Consider the following 16,859-nt stretch of genomic DNA (forward strand, 5'->3'; position numbering starts at 1 on the left):
TCATTTTTCAGTGACCCCACCAACCCACAGTTGGCCTTGTCAGTGGAGTTTCAGATGCCCTGGACCTGTGGAAGTCTCTGTCAGAGGCAACCTGCTTCTAAGAGGGAGAAAATTTATCAGAGATTCATCAAGGGGACCATTCTGAACAGAAAAAATTCGATGACAGGCCTGTTGAGGCAGCCAGATTGCTCGTTGTGTCCACTTACAATTTTGGCTGAATTCTAGGCTTGGACCAGATGGATGCTGCTGGCTGTGGGGCTTGTAAAAACGAAACAAAACATTAATTAAGAGACTCAATGGAGTCCCTGTCGTGGCTTGATGGTTAACGAATCTGACTAGGAACCATGAGGTTGTGGGTTCGATCCCTGGCCTTGCTCAGTGGTTTGAGAATCCAGCATTTTCGTGAGCTGTGGTGTAGGTCACAGACGCAGCTCAGTTCCCACATTACTGTGTCTTTGGCGTAGGCCAGCAGCTACAGCTCCAATTCGACCCCTAACCTGGGAACCTCCATACTCTGCGGGTGCAGCCCCAAAAGGACAAAAGCCAAACAAAAAAAAACAAAGAGAGATTCAAGGTCCTCCTCATAAGACTAACTTTTCTCTCTCAACACTTGACCGAAGTCTGAAGCTTGAGGGGCTGGAAGGATAAAGAGTTAAGACGAAAGTCTCTGTAAATCAGAATGCTATTTCTCAAAGCCTAAAAATGCAAAAGAAACAAAGATTCACTAGGTGGAAGGGCAGCTCAGGAGTCACTAGACAAGGACAGAAAGGCCTCTGAGGGACACCTGCCAGGACAGATCTCACAGAAGGGCTGTAGATGGAAGTGTTTCTTTCTGCTCAGCTACTGCCTCTGTCAGACCCTGAGTCCACAGACAATTTCACATTGATGCTTGGACAGCTCAGGTTTGACAAAATTTCGCCTTCCCTTGAGACAACTGCTTTCCAGTTTCCTCATCCTTCCTAAAGGAGAATGACCTGTGTGCCAGCAGGACAAAGATCCAGAAATGCATAGTAAGCCTCAGTCTTTAAGGGACTCAACTGCCAACTCAAAGTGAAGAGAGGGTGTGTGCAGAAAGCAGGAGGAAGTCATTACGAATCACCAGCTGTGCTTAGAGCTCCTTTACCACGAATTTAACAGAAAGATTTATTATTGTCACAATTTACACTTTTGAAAAATCATTTCATCTTCACATAAATGGCTATTTGTTTTATCACAGAGTAAATTATAGGTAGTCAATCAATATTTTATTCTGGCAAACCTGTACCTTACAGCTAAGGTACTTTAAAAGCAAAGTCTTGTTTTAAATTTAAGTTTTTTAAATTAAGGCAACATTACGTAAAGAAATGACTACAACACTTAATGACTCAATACTTTCTCTGCCCACTTTTGACTTTTAATATTGATAGGCTGTTTTTCTGTGATAAGCTTTTCAAGGAGAATTAAAACTTTATTTTCTTTGAAAATTATGATTTGACTAATTAAGAACTGACTTGAAATTTATAGCTTCCAAGTCTGGAAATGCTTTGAAGTTTCATTTTCCTTTATCAGAAGTGAGTGGGATATTTGCTGCTGCTGCTGCTGTTTTGTTTTTGTTTATTGGTCCTAAACGAATTAATAGAGCCCCAAATTTCTTCACTCAGTCCCCTTTTGGCAATAGGACTTTCTCCCATTTCTAGATTTCACTTGACATCTTTAACACATAAATATAACATAAATGTAGTTATAAGAGTATTTAGCAAAAAGCATCAAAAAAGCAAAAATAAAAACTCAGAATTCCATTATCTAAAATTAACACCAATACTATTTTGTCATGTTTCCTTTCAAAATGCATGTTAGGATGGTTTAGTTATATTTCAATGTTATTTTCTTTTTTTTTTTTTTTTTTTTTTTTTTTTTTTTGTCTTTTTGCCTTTTCTAGGGCTGCTCCCTCTGCATATGGAGGTTCCCAGGCTAGGGGTCTAATCGGAACTGCAGCCGCCGGCCTACACCAGAGCCATAGCAACGCCAGATCCGAGCCTCGTCTGTGACCTACACCTCGGCTCACAGCAACGCCGGATCCTCAACCCACTGAGCAAGGCCAAGGATCAAACCTGCAACCTCATGGCTCCTAGTCAGATTCGTTAACCACTGCGCCACGATGGGAACTCCTTTCAATGCTACTTTCTATGTGTGTCAGTAAATCATTTCTCTAAAAAAGTTTAATGTGTCAACTATATTTTAAGTCTTATATACTTGGCTGTAGTTAAATTACCGTGTTGTGAAGCATTTAAATTATTTCCAACTGCCCAGCATCCTAAAACACTGCAAGAAATGCCCTATTACTCATTTAATCTGAACTCATTTGTGCACGATGATGCCATGAACTTGGAATAAAACTGATCCTGCTTTAATTCTTGAATTTTCCTCTAGAGATCATCCTCACTTTGGATTAGAGGTGGAAAGCCTTTTCCTGGCTGATAATGCTGAACTCAGAAATTCCTTATTTACGTGTTTTCCAAAGCCAAAAGTAAGATGGAGTCACGGCAGGTACAGTCAAGACCATGTTTACTCAATGTCGAAGCAGTCTGTACACATTTTATTTATGGTCTAGCAGACCACCCTTGAGTCTCTGCTTGTCTGAATACTGGGGGTGGGGACTGAAAAAAATCTCAGAAGGAGAATGAGCTATGTGGTGGATTCCTCCAATAATTAACACGTAGAAGAGAAGATAAATTTCTTTACTATAAAAAAGAAACATGTGAGTTTCTCTATGACACAAGGGATAAGGAACAAATTTTCCTTATTTTTTCATTTCTAATCATATCTGATTGAGACACACTACTTGCCAAAGTGAAAGAGAAACTCAGTATTAGCGCATTTAAACTTTCAAGTTAACTCTGGAAGTTTAAGGATCATTCCTCCCCAACACTGGGAGAACTCCCTTTCTACATCAATCTTCATCTCTGATCCAGCCTTTGCTCCTTATAGTCATGAGCTCACTATGGAGCCCTTGTCTTTACAATACTGTGCAGTGCTGCTGCTTGTCCAGGACCCCTAAATCCTCTGTGGAATTTGAGCCAGTCATTCATGACTTTCTCCTGCCACTCGCCCCGAGTCTTCCCTTCAATGGGTGCTTCCTAACTGGTGTCCACTGCTGATGTCATGACCAGCATTCATGACTGCATGCTCTGAGCTGGCAGAGTGTCATCTTTGAGTAAATCTTTTCACTTCTAGCAGCCCCGACTTGGTCAAGTAACTGATTCTATATTCCTCTTGTTTCTCGAAGGATCTCAGAACTGAAATTCCATTCTTTGTAGCACTACAGAAGAAAACGACTAGCTTAAATTCTACAATTCTCAGTTCAAAATGTGGACTGAAAAAGCAGAGGCAAAAAATAAAATGAATAAATAAAATAAATTAAAAATAAATAAAAGAAAGAAAAAGAAAAAGCAGAGGCATTCGATGACTGTGTTCAAATGTTTTTTTTTTTTTTCTCCTGTAGACAAGGGTCAGGCTTGTAGAATACAGATTCTGTTGATTACAGAAATATTAACTTAATATATATGACATTAATTTGATTAATATTTTTGTAGTAGCACTTAATATTTATGAATTTTTGGCATAATTCAGCTAATGCTGAATTTAGAGAGGACAGAGGAGGATCTGACCAATTTAGGTTCTTCTAACACCTGACCCCTTTGAGTCTGCCCTTCCAGCTAAAGTAGACAATTAACCCTGTCTGATGTTGTCCTTGAGAATTTTATGTGACTGTCCTAACTGACCATTCTGAACATTTTGTATCTGTTCCCACCTCCTTCTTGCAATTTTCTTCTGCCTTGACTTCCTCAAGCCCATTCAGTGGCAGCCCCCCTGCTGTCTCTCTAACAACATTCTCTCCTTGCCATCTTCTACTTGTTCCCACCATGTCAATTCTGGTCTTGATAGGCACTTATTTTTCTGCACCAGTGTTTCCCAATCAAGAGTAATTTTCTTGAGATATGTTCATGAACTACAATTCTCTGATAAGTTTAGGAAATGCTGTATACCACATGCCTGTAAATATGATAGAAAAGATTTCAAGGAATGTTGCAATAACGAAAGGTTATTAACTTTGTCTAACCAGAGGTCTCCTACATCTCTTCGACCACCAAGTGTGTGTGTGTTGAGGGGGGGTGCGTATGTACGAAAATTCCATCACACTGGAAACAGATAACTAAACACTTCCTGGGCTTTCTGATCCATTCCCATGTTTCCAACATTTCCTCTGACCTGTGACTGCCAAATTTTTACTCCAGATACTTTTTGTAGGTTCCAGATGCATTTTCAATTGCTGACTGGTTCTCTTCATCTCTATCTGCATTCACTACCTGCACCTCAAACTTAAAGTAATCACAAACAAGCTTTGTTATTCCTTTAAGGCACAGCTCACCTGCTGCTGACACTATCAAACCAGTCACCAAGAGAGCCCAGAGAGAGTATTTATTCCTTGACCCTTCCTTCCAAATAAAAATTTTTAATTGTTGTGCTACCTTCAATTATTTTTTAAATCTGCCATTTCTCTTTTGTTTCACTGCTGATGTTTTAATTCAGACACTCATGGCATTTTGCCTATACTATTGGAATAGTCTCAACTATTTGCTTCTTCTTGTAAATGGATCCCAAAGAGACCTAATCCAAAGGCAGAAGTATTACATAGTACCCTTGAGAAAACTGTTTACATATTTTCCATCCTCTGAAAGTAAAATACAAATTCACTGATTTTCAGGGCTGTTTTCCTCAGTTACCTCCACTTTCACCCACAAACCCACACTGCAGTCACACACAGTAGTGGCTATGTTTCCCTCAAAGATGTACTTTTTCATAACAGCTCTACTGTTACTTTTTTCTAATTTCTATCCCATTGCTTTGCCCATTCTTCACTTATTCTCTATCAATAGGTATTCATTCTTCAAGGTCCACTTAAAATAGCTTCACTTATATGAAGACTTTATGTCTGATTAAAAGGTTGAGATCATTTTTGCCTCTTTGTAAATGCCTAGGCTATGCTGTAACGTCCTCTATTGCAGTGCTTACTGTATACAATTGTAACTGTCACTGGAAAATAGTAAATGCATAATCGTAAAAATAATTATATCTTAAAAGTACTGATATCAGCACCTATGGATCACGACCTCGTCTCACACTAAAAGTGAGCTTGCTAATCTACATTATTAACAATAAAGTTCAATCATGAAAGAAATTATTGACGGAATTTAAAGAAAGTCAGTTTTTCTAGACCTTCATCATTATATTTGAAATGGTTAACCTAGTACAAATGTTTTCAAAATCATCATACCAAAAATCTCAAGTTAAAAATCTACTGAATTATATTTAATTTCTCTAATGACAAAATTAATATGAAAGTAATCACCTGGCATTCACTAGTCAATACGTATTTAGAGAAATTAAATGCCATAGATTTTTTTTTTTTTTTTTAGTTTGCTAAATCCTTCTTCTGCTTTTCTTCTCTTGACATGGTTGTGGTTCATTGCTTGTACTGAACACAGCACAAGTTAGTTCAGTCCCTCTTCTGGCTTTCTTATATAAACCTTAGAAATGAACAAGCAGACAAGTTTCAGCTTGTTTCCCAGGTCTTTTATTAAAAGTTACAAATCCCTTTACTTTAACTTCCAAAAAATCAGAGAGGAGGATATTTTGTTTTTATGTTTGCTACATCTTTGACAAAGAAGAAAATAAATCGCTAATGAATTGGATGTGGGAGCCAATTTCCTAAAGGATTAAGCTACTTTTGTTGAAATCTGTGTGTGTGGGTGGCATGGTAAATCCTTTAACAGAGCTGGCACCTACACCTTAGTCTAGAACATGTTTTTCTCCGCCCGCCTCTTTAACTTCTGTTTTAGCAGGTGTGGGGTGGTTTGTGGTTGAATAAAAATAAGAACGATCCACAAAAGTCCCTTGTAATTGACACTGAATCTGTCACACGAATCACCCTTACATTATGAACTTGACTATCGACCAAAAGTTTCAGGTAGAGGACATCCCAATTTGCTTTACCTGTCATGTTCTCCTAATTAAAACAAACAAACAAACAAACAAAACAGAGAACTTAATTAAAGAAGATTTTAAGTGTTCCATATCCAACAAGAATTTCAGAAGCAATTAATCTCAGAGATTTTTAATTTGCATTCAGGTATCCCCTCTAGTCTGGTCTTTAAAGGAATGTGCATTGAAGTGATGGCATCCCATTGATATCCCAGTGAGTGTGTACATACACACACACACACCAAAAATTTGTTTTTTAATATTTGTTTTACCCTGTTTGACAATAACCCTATATGCTTCTTTGTTGATGAGAAACATTACACATATATAAATATACTTACCCAGTGAAAATTCTAGGTTTTCAAGTAAATGTCATTGGAATTGGACTAAGCCTTCTTTTTTAAAAAAATTTTTTTTGAATTAAAATCACATAATATTGGAGTTCCTGTCATGGCTCAGTGGAAACCAATTTGACTAGTATCCATGAGGATACAGGTTCAATCCCTGGTCTAACTCAGTGGGTTAAGGATCCAGTGTTGCCAGGAGCTGTGGTGTAGGTCACAGATGCGGCTTAGATCTGGCATTGCTCTGATTTGACCCCTAGCCTGGGAACCTCCATATACGGTAGGTGCGGCCCTAAAAATAAAATAAATAAAGTTACATAAGCTTTTTAAGATGCTCATCAATACCAATTATTAGACAAATGCAAATCAAAACTACAATGAGGTACTACCTTACACGGGTCAGAATAGCCATCATTAAAAAGTCTACAAATAAATGCTGGAGGGGGTGTGGAAAAAAGGGAACCCTCTTACTCTAGTGGTGGGAATGTAAATTGGTGCAGCCACTAAGGAAAACAGTATGTAAGTTCCTCAAAGAAGTAAAATTAGCACTGTCATATGACCCAGCAAATCTATTCCTGGGCATATATTCAGATAAAACTGCAATTCAAGAAGACACATGTACCCCTATGTTCACAGCAGCACTATTTACAATAGCCAAGACATGGAAACAACCTAAATGTCCCTGGACACATGAATGAATAAAGAAGCATTTTATAATGCTCTAATATTTCAAAATTTCAAATACAGAAAGGATAACTTTTAGTCATCTTAAAAGATTAAATTTTATAAGATTTACATATACAAAAGTACTACAAAAAAACAAAAACTCAAAGCCTATGTAAATAAATGTATAAAACATTTACCAAAATGCCTGTTTTTAAAGGAAGTCTGCCAGAACTAAAAATCCACACTATAGAATGAATGGAGTGCATATCTATTTAAAGGAAATACGTCTTCTCCCCTACTTCTTATTGCTTTTGCACTTGTTTTTCTGTACATATTTTTGAAAATGATCCTATTCATGCAAAGTGTTTAGCACACTGCCTGGCAGACAGAAAAGCTTAGCTACTATTTTTATTCCCTCACAAATGTTCAGTTAAAACTTTCTAAAATTCAGAAGTAATTTTCCAACTTTAGCTAGTTATGGTGATAATATGTTGAAACAGTTGCCTAAAAAAGGCACACAACTGAGGCCTGACAAAGACAAGGACTGCAGTTCCACACAGAGAGCAATAATCCTGCTTGGTCCTAGATGATGCCTTTCAAACTGTGAATGTGGAATTGTCAAAATAAATTATTAGAGGAGGAGGTTTAGATACAGTGTATTCATTTATATATTATAATTTAGGAATGAAAACCTGAGTGTGAAACTCAGAGTTTACAAACAAGTCAGCTGTAGGATACAAAGTTGGGAACAGGTAACAGTTTATTTAATTTCCAATATTATAATGTCATCTTATAGATTTCATGCTTTTGTTGGCACTGATTTAAAAAATCTTTATTTTATAAAATTTAACTTTGCTGTAGTAAATAACTAAACTATACCTTCATTAAAATCAGTCAACAAAACTAGAAAATGAGAGGAAGTGTAGTAAGTTGAGAAAGAGAGACAAATAAGGTATCTTGAAGAAAATATGAAAAAATAAATGCTATACTCTATAATTAAAAATAACAACTATTGGAGCTCTTGCTGTAGTGCAAGAGGATTGGCAGCATCTCTGCAGTGCCAGGACATGGGTTCGATGCCCCGCCAGCACAGTGGGTTAAAGGATCTGGCAGTGCCCGCAGCTTTGGTGTAGGCCACAAGTGCAGTTCGGATCTGATCCCTGGCCTGGGAACTCCACAGGCCAAGGGGCGGCCAAAAAAAAAAAGAAAAAGAAAAATACCTCTTAGGTTGTTAAAATATTTTCTATGTTATACTCTAAATGAGATATAAGCATATGAAGAAAACATTTAATTAGAATAATAAACATGTAGCTGTGATTGTAGAGATATTAAACGAAAGAAGAAAGTTTTCATTGAGTAAATGTACAACTTATAATTATAAAAATGGTGTTTTTAGAAATATATCTATTTAAATAAAAATATTAAAAAATTGTAAAAAGGCCAAAATAAATATTTCTGTTTTTTAACAGATTTTGTGGGAAAAGAAACATTATTAAATTATAAATAATTGTTGTTTTGATTTAAAAAATCTAACTGTACCTTCTAAATTACAAATACCCTTTTTTAAAAGCAAACAAAATATAATTACACTTCAATTTTTTAAAATTTATTTTGAAGGCAGAAATTACTATAAGGAAATAAAACTAGAATTTAATAAACAACTTATAAATAAATAATGTACCACTGGAAAAGCTAAAAAGTTCCAAAACTTTATAGGATTAAGAAATATAACAAAACACACACATAAACACTATGGAGTGGTGCCAAACCTTATAACACAAATTTCAAGGCTTCCAATATTTTTTTAAGTAAAAAAAAAATAAATGGGTTTATTATTCATCCCAAGAAGTGAATAAAAGATCAGAAAACATGTCTAAGGAAAGGAAATTAATAAAGAAAAAGCAAAAATGGTGATTTAGAAAATAAAAAATATAATTTATTTCACAATAAACTAACATAATTTCTTGTAATTTTTATTACAATAAATTGTAATACTTTAAAAAATATTTCTTAAAGCAACAATCAATCTCAAGCTAGAATAATGATGAAGAATAAAAGAAAACATACAGGAGAAAACAATGAAGGGAAGATATGAATCTTCTTACTGCAAATTAAACCTTTTAAGGGACTTTTTATAAACATTAGTAAGGAGTATATCAATGTGTCTGAATATGGATTCATTTTTATATCTTCTGCTCAGCACTTGTTTTATACTTTCAGAGGCTCAAGTATTTCTTCAGTTTTTGGAAATGCTGAGGCATCATGTGAACATTAAAATTAGTGCTGGAATTGTCAGTTTTTCTCGTTTAGATATTCTCTATGATTAGAACAGAAACTTATCCTAGTAGCCCCTTAGTAAACATTTACTGAATGAATGAACTTTCTCTTTTTTTCTTCTGGACGATTTGTTTTTATTTTTACTGGGATATACAGAATGGGTTGGGAACTGTGTCTGCAAGTTATCTACTGAGGAAACATCCATTCCAAGCTTCTGGGATAGCTTTCTGGGCTTTTCTTTTTCCTGGAGCTGCTGTTTTGCTGGAAGCAGCCTCCTCAGGTCCACTGCTGAGTGGCCCCTTCTTGGAGGAGAATTTCCTCATTTTTGAGGGGGTCACTCTTGTTTCTGGCTCTTCAGGGTCACTAACTGGTTCCTCGCTGGGGAAGAGTTCAACCTCTTGGAAGGATTTCCATTGCCAGCTGTCTCTTGAAGATCAATACTAACCAGCTCCTCCTTGGAAACAGATTTCTTGTTCTTGGGTTTGGAGAGAGATGGGTCTTCCCTTCCATTCTCCTGTGGAGCCTCCTGGGGCTTCTGCTTTTTCTTCTATATGGTGAAACTTCTCTTTCAATATGCTTCTCCTCATTCTCTGAACTCCTTTTGGAACTTCTATTAAAGGTGTTAGAGGCCGTTTTAACTAGTCTTTTTGATTTTTCAATCTCTTTATCTGGATAAATTTCCTTATTACTATCATTGAATTTACCAATTCTCTCTTTGATTGTATTCCTTCCTGTATGTTTCTTTTGCTTATGTAATTTTTATTTCTAGAGCTCTTATTTATGTCCATCTGTACTTTATTCTTTTGTGTGTCCTATTATTTCCAAATCTCCTGTCTTTTGCATGTGTTGTATTCTTTTAAAAAATCCCATCAAGAATAACATACTCACTTTAAAGTCAAATATAGACTGCTGTAATATTTTTAATATTTTTTCTGGTGGATTCAACTCCAAAATGCTTGTTTATATGACTATTTTATTATCTCTCACAGTTAATTTTCCTCATATGTTTTGTAAATTTTGTACACTCATTTTGAACGGCAGGTACTGCACTCATTCTTAGTCATAATGTTTCAAACAATTCATAACCCACTGGATTCTTATTTCGCCAAGGTAGTGCTCCAGCTGTGTCTTTAGTGCACTTTTCTAGCGCACTGTGAGTGTTCTTTTTTGGGATGTGGTGTGGAATCTGAGCAGTAGATTCCCCACTAAAGTGGGATACCTGGTTAGAAGCTATAGTGTGTATGAATTCACACCTAAAGATGAAGCATTCTGTAAAGCTTCAAACAGCCAAATAACAAAATAGGCAAGAGATCTGATTAGAAACCCATAATAGAAGACACATGAAAGACCAATAAACATTAAAAAGATTCTAATATCATAAGTCATCAGATAAAGGAACTTAAAGGCGAAATGCAATAGCTCCACACCAAAACTATCAAGGATACAAAAGAAAATAACACCTAGTGTTTGAGAGGACATAGTTCACTGCTGGTTGGAGTACAAAATGATACAATTTAGAGAGCAGTTTGGCAGGGACTGTTGTTGCTTGTTTGGTTTAGTAAAGTTAAAATGCAGTTACCATTTGACCTAGACATTATATTTCTAGATATTTATTCAAGAGAAACGAAAACACGTCTACATAAATGAACACAGCAGCTTTACCTGTACTAACCAAGGACCAGAAATATGTCCAGATGTCCACTAACACCTTAAAGTATAAACATATTGTGACATTTCCATACAATGGGATATTAGTCAGTAATAAATAAAATAACTACTGATTTATGCAACAATCTGGATGTATCTCTAAAACATCACACAGATAATGACACAAAGTGTACATGCTGCACAATTTTATTACTATGAAATTCTGCAAAATCAATTTATAGTGGAAGGTTGCTGATAAGTGACTGCCTGGGACTACAGGTTAGGATAAAGACTGCCTGCAAAGGAACACAAAGGAACTTTTAGAGTGAAAGAAATCCTCAAACTCTTGATTGTAGTGGCAATTACACAGCTGCACATATGTGTCAAAACTCACCAACATCTCTATTTAACTTGGGTGTATTTTACCGTATTCAAATTAAACTTCAATTAGGTTGATTTCAAAAATTCATTAGATTCTTAAAAAATTGCTTTAACCCACTATTTTTTTTTCACAAATTCTAAAATAATTTGTTTTGGAAGATCTAAAATAGGAACAAGAACTGCCAAATTCATAAAGAATGTTTCCTTAAGGTTTTGAAGGAAAATGCTTGAAACAAGTAGATTTGCACCTTCTATCATAATTCACACATAAAGATCTGAAGTATATGTATAGCAATAAACTATTAGCTTTGTTTGCTTTTCACGTGAGTGTTGATTAATTATCTGATTATCTCCCTGTGTTAAACTTGTATTGCTTATGTTGTCATGATATGCAATCATATATGGGCTACAATTTATAGCTGAATTGCACAAGCTGAATACTCTTCCATTTTAAAGGGGGGATTTATACATGGACAGAGATCTGAACTAGAAAAACTATCCTCCAATTCCCTTCCAAATTCTGGATACAATAACACTACTGAGAAAAATGATTCTACAGTACTGTTTCCCTTCACTCCTCATTTAGACCCAATGTGTTTAAGTGAAACTCTTAACCATTTCTTGTGTTCTGAGAGAAGTCTTTGACTGGAGATTTCTGCCCTTCAGGGGAAAAAAAAAAAAAAATGTCTTCAAACCATGATTAAGTCTTGTCTGGATGGAACAGAACTACGGCAAATGAAGAGTAGCTTTTGCGACCTAGGCAAGCTGAAGTAATTTCCTCTTTGATGACTCAGATGACACAGTCATTGCCTATTTCAGGGGACTCTGTAGGCAACATAATTCAACCCTAATACATTGATATTGTTTCAAATCAAACTTCATAACATTGTTCTTTATTAGGATGAGTTTTTATAAGTCTCAAAGTATTTTTAGGAACATTTTTCTCAAATGAACCCTGAAATCAACACAGGAGATAATCATAGGTGGGACTATTACCCCATTTTTCAATTAGGTGGAGTCCCAGGGCTGTTAAATTTTTTGAGCTGGATTTTGGTCCATTATTTCATGTAACCAAGCATTGATTCACTGTGCACTTCCCTATCAATTTTGGAAAGAATTTAATGATGGTTCTAACATGTAAAATAATTTATTTTTCTCTTTGCTTGAAAACAGAAACAATGGGAGTTATGTGAAATACATGTGGAGTATTTACAGATAATTCTGGCTAGACAAGCGTGTATCTCTGAATTGATGAACTGAACTGTTATGTCCAGTTACTCTGCCAAGTTTGTTTCTCTCCATATTAATAAACCATAAAATTGAGAGAAGGCAATTTTAACTTATAATTATTTAAGAATGGAAATGTGAAGCTCAGCATTTCCTTCCACATACATACTTAAGATTTCCAGCTGATCACCAAAGATTGTGATTTACAGCTTCTGTGAAAATAAAGCTCCCTAAATAGAAACGTCTACCAAAAATATATCACTGTATTTAGATAAAGCACTTTCTCAGACATCATTCCAAGAACTAAAGAACTAAAGCTACATTATAGTGCTTTGGGAGGTAAAAGAATGTTGCTGCATGTTTTTGGATTTTACCTACTCAAGCTACATTTTAGGAGATGTTTTAAACAATGGAAAAAGTGTTACAGTCAAAAAATAATGAACCAACCCACAACTTTTCAAGGATATCTGAAAGAAATACTCTAAATACAGCCTCCTAGATGTGATTTTTTTCTTACCTAGTTTATTGAATGTGTCAGCTTACAGTTTTCTTACTTACTCTATCTACCACCTTTTAATTAAATGAGCTGATAAAATTTCATCTTAGTGCAGAATTTCCCTTGCTTGGCACTGATGCTTTGTTCTGTTGCATATCACCTGCCTTGGCTTTCTATTGTGCGAGTGTTTACACAGGGACGTGCTGTAACTCAAGAATAAGCAGAAGGTGCTTTCATTGTTATAAATCAAATTGGTTTAACCTGTGATTAGGGTAAAGGTGGCCCCAGCTTTCCAATGACTGTGCTCCCTGCTGAAAATTGCTAGGCTGCTCTTTTTCTCTTTTTTTCCTGTCACCTTAACTGGGTTTGGAGGCCTTTACAAGTCCAAAGCATTATTACTTGGGCAACCACAGTTTTCTAGTGTGAATTAATAGGCCAAATGTATTTAGCAGAACCAACCTTTGCTTTTATATATAATGCCATTGTAATTGATGTGAACTTCTTTATCTAGGTTGCAGGTATTAGATTACTTCATAGTTCTTTATTGCAATCAGCAGGGTGTTAATTTGATTTTTTTTTAACTTCTGAATCCTGTCATTCTCATTACTGGTCTCCTAATGAAAATCGATGGATAAAATAAATGAAACCTAAATATCATAATCCTAAAAATCCTACTACTCTGGAGCTCTGCAATCATTTGCTTTTGGTATTCATTGAACCATGTGTGGCTTGTAGCAGGATAATCAAGTTTTTTTGTTTTTTTTTTTTTTGCAACAGGTATGGAGGACAAAATACAAAACCAATTGCCAATTGTGTACATGCTCAGAGTCAGTATTCACCAAAAGACATACTACAGAGAAAACTATTCTACAGAGAAAACTAGGCATATGGAAACTATTTGTAGCACAGAAAATATAACTAAAGTTTAGAAATACATTAAAGTAGCCGAATGCTAACTAATATTTCTAATGAAAATTTGGGCCTATTGTGAAATTTTTTTTTTAATGTTTAAGTTTAATTATTCCTGTAATTTTCTGAGACAAACATTTTCAACAGCTGCTCTTAAAAACTGGAGAATTGGAAGGGGGGAAAAGTGCTCTTATAATTGCTTCCTGAGAAGCATGTTTACAAAATTCTCTGTTCTCTCTTCAAAATAAATATCTGGCTTCCTACTTTAATTCTGGTCATCAGAATTACCTAAAGTTTTCACTGATAATACCATCAAGCCTTGAAGGAAATTCAAGATAATACAGAGATAGCCTTAGCTGAAAACAATATAAGACTATGATGGCTAACCTTGCAAATTTAAAAGTAAGAAAAATTATCCTGTGCAAACAAACAGCAAAGGTTTATGACATTCATATATCTTATGTAATTTAGAGCACTTACTTTAGGTACATGGATATTTGTATGAAAGACACATTTATTGATCCAAAATTTTCTTGAAACTGATGAATGTTGGCAAAACCACATCCTTTAGTCAGCTAAGAATCAGTTCTCACCAAGAGCAGACCAAGAAAACGAAAATGTTAACAGTAATTGCACACTCAGTATGTGTGAATAAATAAGAGGGATGTTCAGACTTTCTTACAACTTACACCCCCCATTAATACCCAAATATTTATTATGTTGAGTTTATATGTAAAAATTAACTGATATCTTGCACTTTCAGGACATGTTTAATAATACTACCTTGATTTTATTAATAAAATTATAATACATACTAACAGCAAATTTTTATGTGCCACATATAGTTCCTTGACTCAAATGGACAGAATTTTAGCTGCTGATTTCTAACTAGGACTAGTCATTCAGGCCAGACATTAAATACCTGATAGTTATCAAAGAAGAGTGGGTATTTATTCAAAACTGCTTTCCTTTTCTTTCGTTTAATATTGTTCGGATGTCATTAGATTTATAGAGCCTGTGGTCTCAGGATAAAATCACACCCCGCATTTCGAGAAATTTATTTTTAACAATTCTAGTTACCTAATGCTTACATTTTCTCACCAACAACTATTTAGGTTATTTCAAAGCTTAACCCTTTTATTTTTAATTAGACATGTCACATAGATGATTTCTGGCTAGGGGAGATGGTATGCCAGGTGGGGGCCTAAGGCTGCGGCTTTCCCGAGGGGCTCCCGAGCCGCCTCCAAGCAGAGCCTCCAGAGAGGGGCCAGGCTTGTCGGGACAAGGCCTGCCAGGTCCTGCACACTTGCAGGCTTGCCTGCCACCCGCAGGGACGCCTTCCCACCCCGCCAGGTTGCGCGCAGTGATGCCATAAGGATGCCATAGCAGGGTTCCCGTGTATTGACAAAAAAAAAATGTGGCAAGTGCACCGTGTTCCCATTCTCCACCCCAACTTTCACCCAGAGCACTAAGCGGAAGCCTCTGAAAGCTGAGACTTCGGAGGCTGCAAATGCACCTGGCTTCGCCCCGGGGTAGGGGGTGCTCCCCTGCCCGCTTGGCGTTCCCAGGTTTAAGGTCAGTTGGCGGGTCCCGATAGAGTACCCGCCGGCAGTTACTGGAGTGGCTGAGTGGCACTTACCGACCAGCTGCGTGGGACATCGAGATCCTCAACCCAGGCCGCCTAAGGGCACCAGCTCCAGAAGTGGGCCTCGAATCCTCGGTGCCTCAGCCATCGCTCCGGGCCGCAAGCGGTGCAGCCAGCCGGGTGCACAGGACACTGTGCCTCCTCGCTGACGCGAGGGAGGCCTGGGAGCCTGCAGTCCGCGTGCTCCTTTTTCTCTAATCCCCTCTCCGGTCTTTACGAGTATCTGATGAGGGGGTGCGGTTCTCAACGCAGAAGTATCCATTCCCCTCGGTCAAAGGCGACGTGGGCGCTCTTCTCACTGCATGCCTCGACCGCAGCCCCACGCTGGGCGGGCTCCGAAGTCCAAACTTCCTCCCTCAAATTTCTTGCGGTGAAAGATGGAGGAACTAAAACAGGCTTGTCCTTAGAGCTAGAAAGGTGGCGTTACCCTTGCATCCTGCCCAGAGCCTACACTGGGACCCCGGAGCGCAGGCCCAAGACAAAGCCGGCACCGGGGAAGGCGGGTCCCGGAAGTGCACCCACGCGCGGGCCCCTGAGGACTTGGGTAGCAGCCGGTAGTGGCTTCCGGTTCCGGTTTCAGCTCCAGGCCTTGTCTGCTGGCGACTGGAGAAGCGAGACACGCTGCATCCGGTACGTTTTGACCACAGGCCTAAAATGAATTTTGCGTTAGAGTTTTGAACACTAAGAATGCACATGTAAAGTTTCCTCCCGAGTCCTTATTGACCATTAATCTAAACAAATTTGATAAACATTTGAGTTATTTTGGTTGGACATTTTAAGCCATTCTTAACGGCTGTGGAAGCAGTAAGCACCTGTTTTTTTTAACAGGCGGCAGATATTTTGGGCCATTATATATACTTCTATACCTAACATGTAGATGTGTAGATCCAAAGTGAAATGACTTAGTTTCGGAAAGAAGAAACATGTTATAGTTTTAAATTTTAATTTGATCTTAGTCTCTTATTGAAATTCATTTTTCAGTAGCTCTTGCAGATTAAGTGGATTCTTTTTTAAGTTTTAATGTGAGCTGGCTACTGGAAGCTTTAGAAGGCAAACAAAACTGAGTCTGTTTTTTAATTATCTTTTACCAAAATCTTAGCCTTCTTTGGTCTTAAAATTGGTCATACTCTAACACCCTCTAATTTTGAGATGGAGGAGAAATGGAAAACATGGTACATATAAGTATTCACCATTTTCAAGGACAAATAATTGGGTTGATTAAACCACTAATCTTGATTTCTTCCCA

At 36.9% G+C, this 16,859-nt stretch overlaps 1 long non-coding RNA gene across 1 annotated transcript in view; it reads left to right on the forward strand.

Annotated features, from left to right (window-relative positions):
• LOC102165569 overlaps positions 16,191–16,859 on the forward strand; it is a 67,698-nt gene continuing 67,029 nt past the window's right edge. Inside the window, exon 1 of the long non-coding RNA XR_305983.2 lies at positions 16,191–16,243. This is a non-coding gene — a long non-coding RNA (uncharacterized LOC102165569). The remainder of the gene's footprint in view (positions 16,244–16,859) is intronic.

This window comes from Sus scrofa, chromosome 10 (genome assembly GCF_000003025.6).
Source record: "Sus scrofa isolate TJ Tabasco breed Duroc chromosome 10, Sscrofa11.1, whole genome shotgun sequence".
Taxonomy (NCBI): domain Eukaryota; kingdom Metazoa; phylum Chordata; class Mammalia; order Artiodactyla; family Suidae; genus Sus; species Sus scrofa.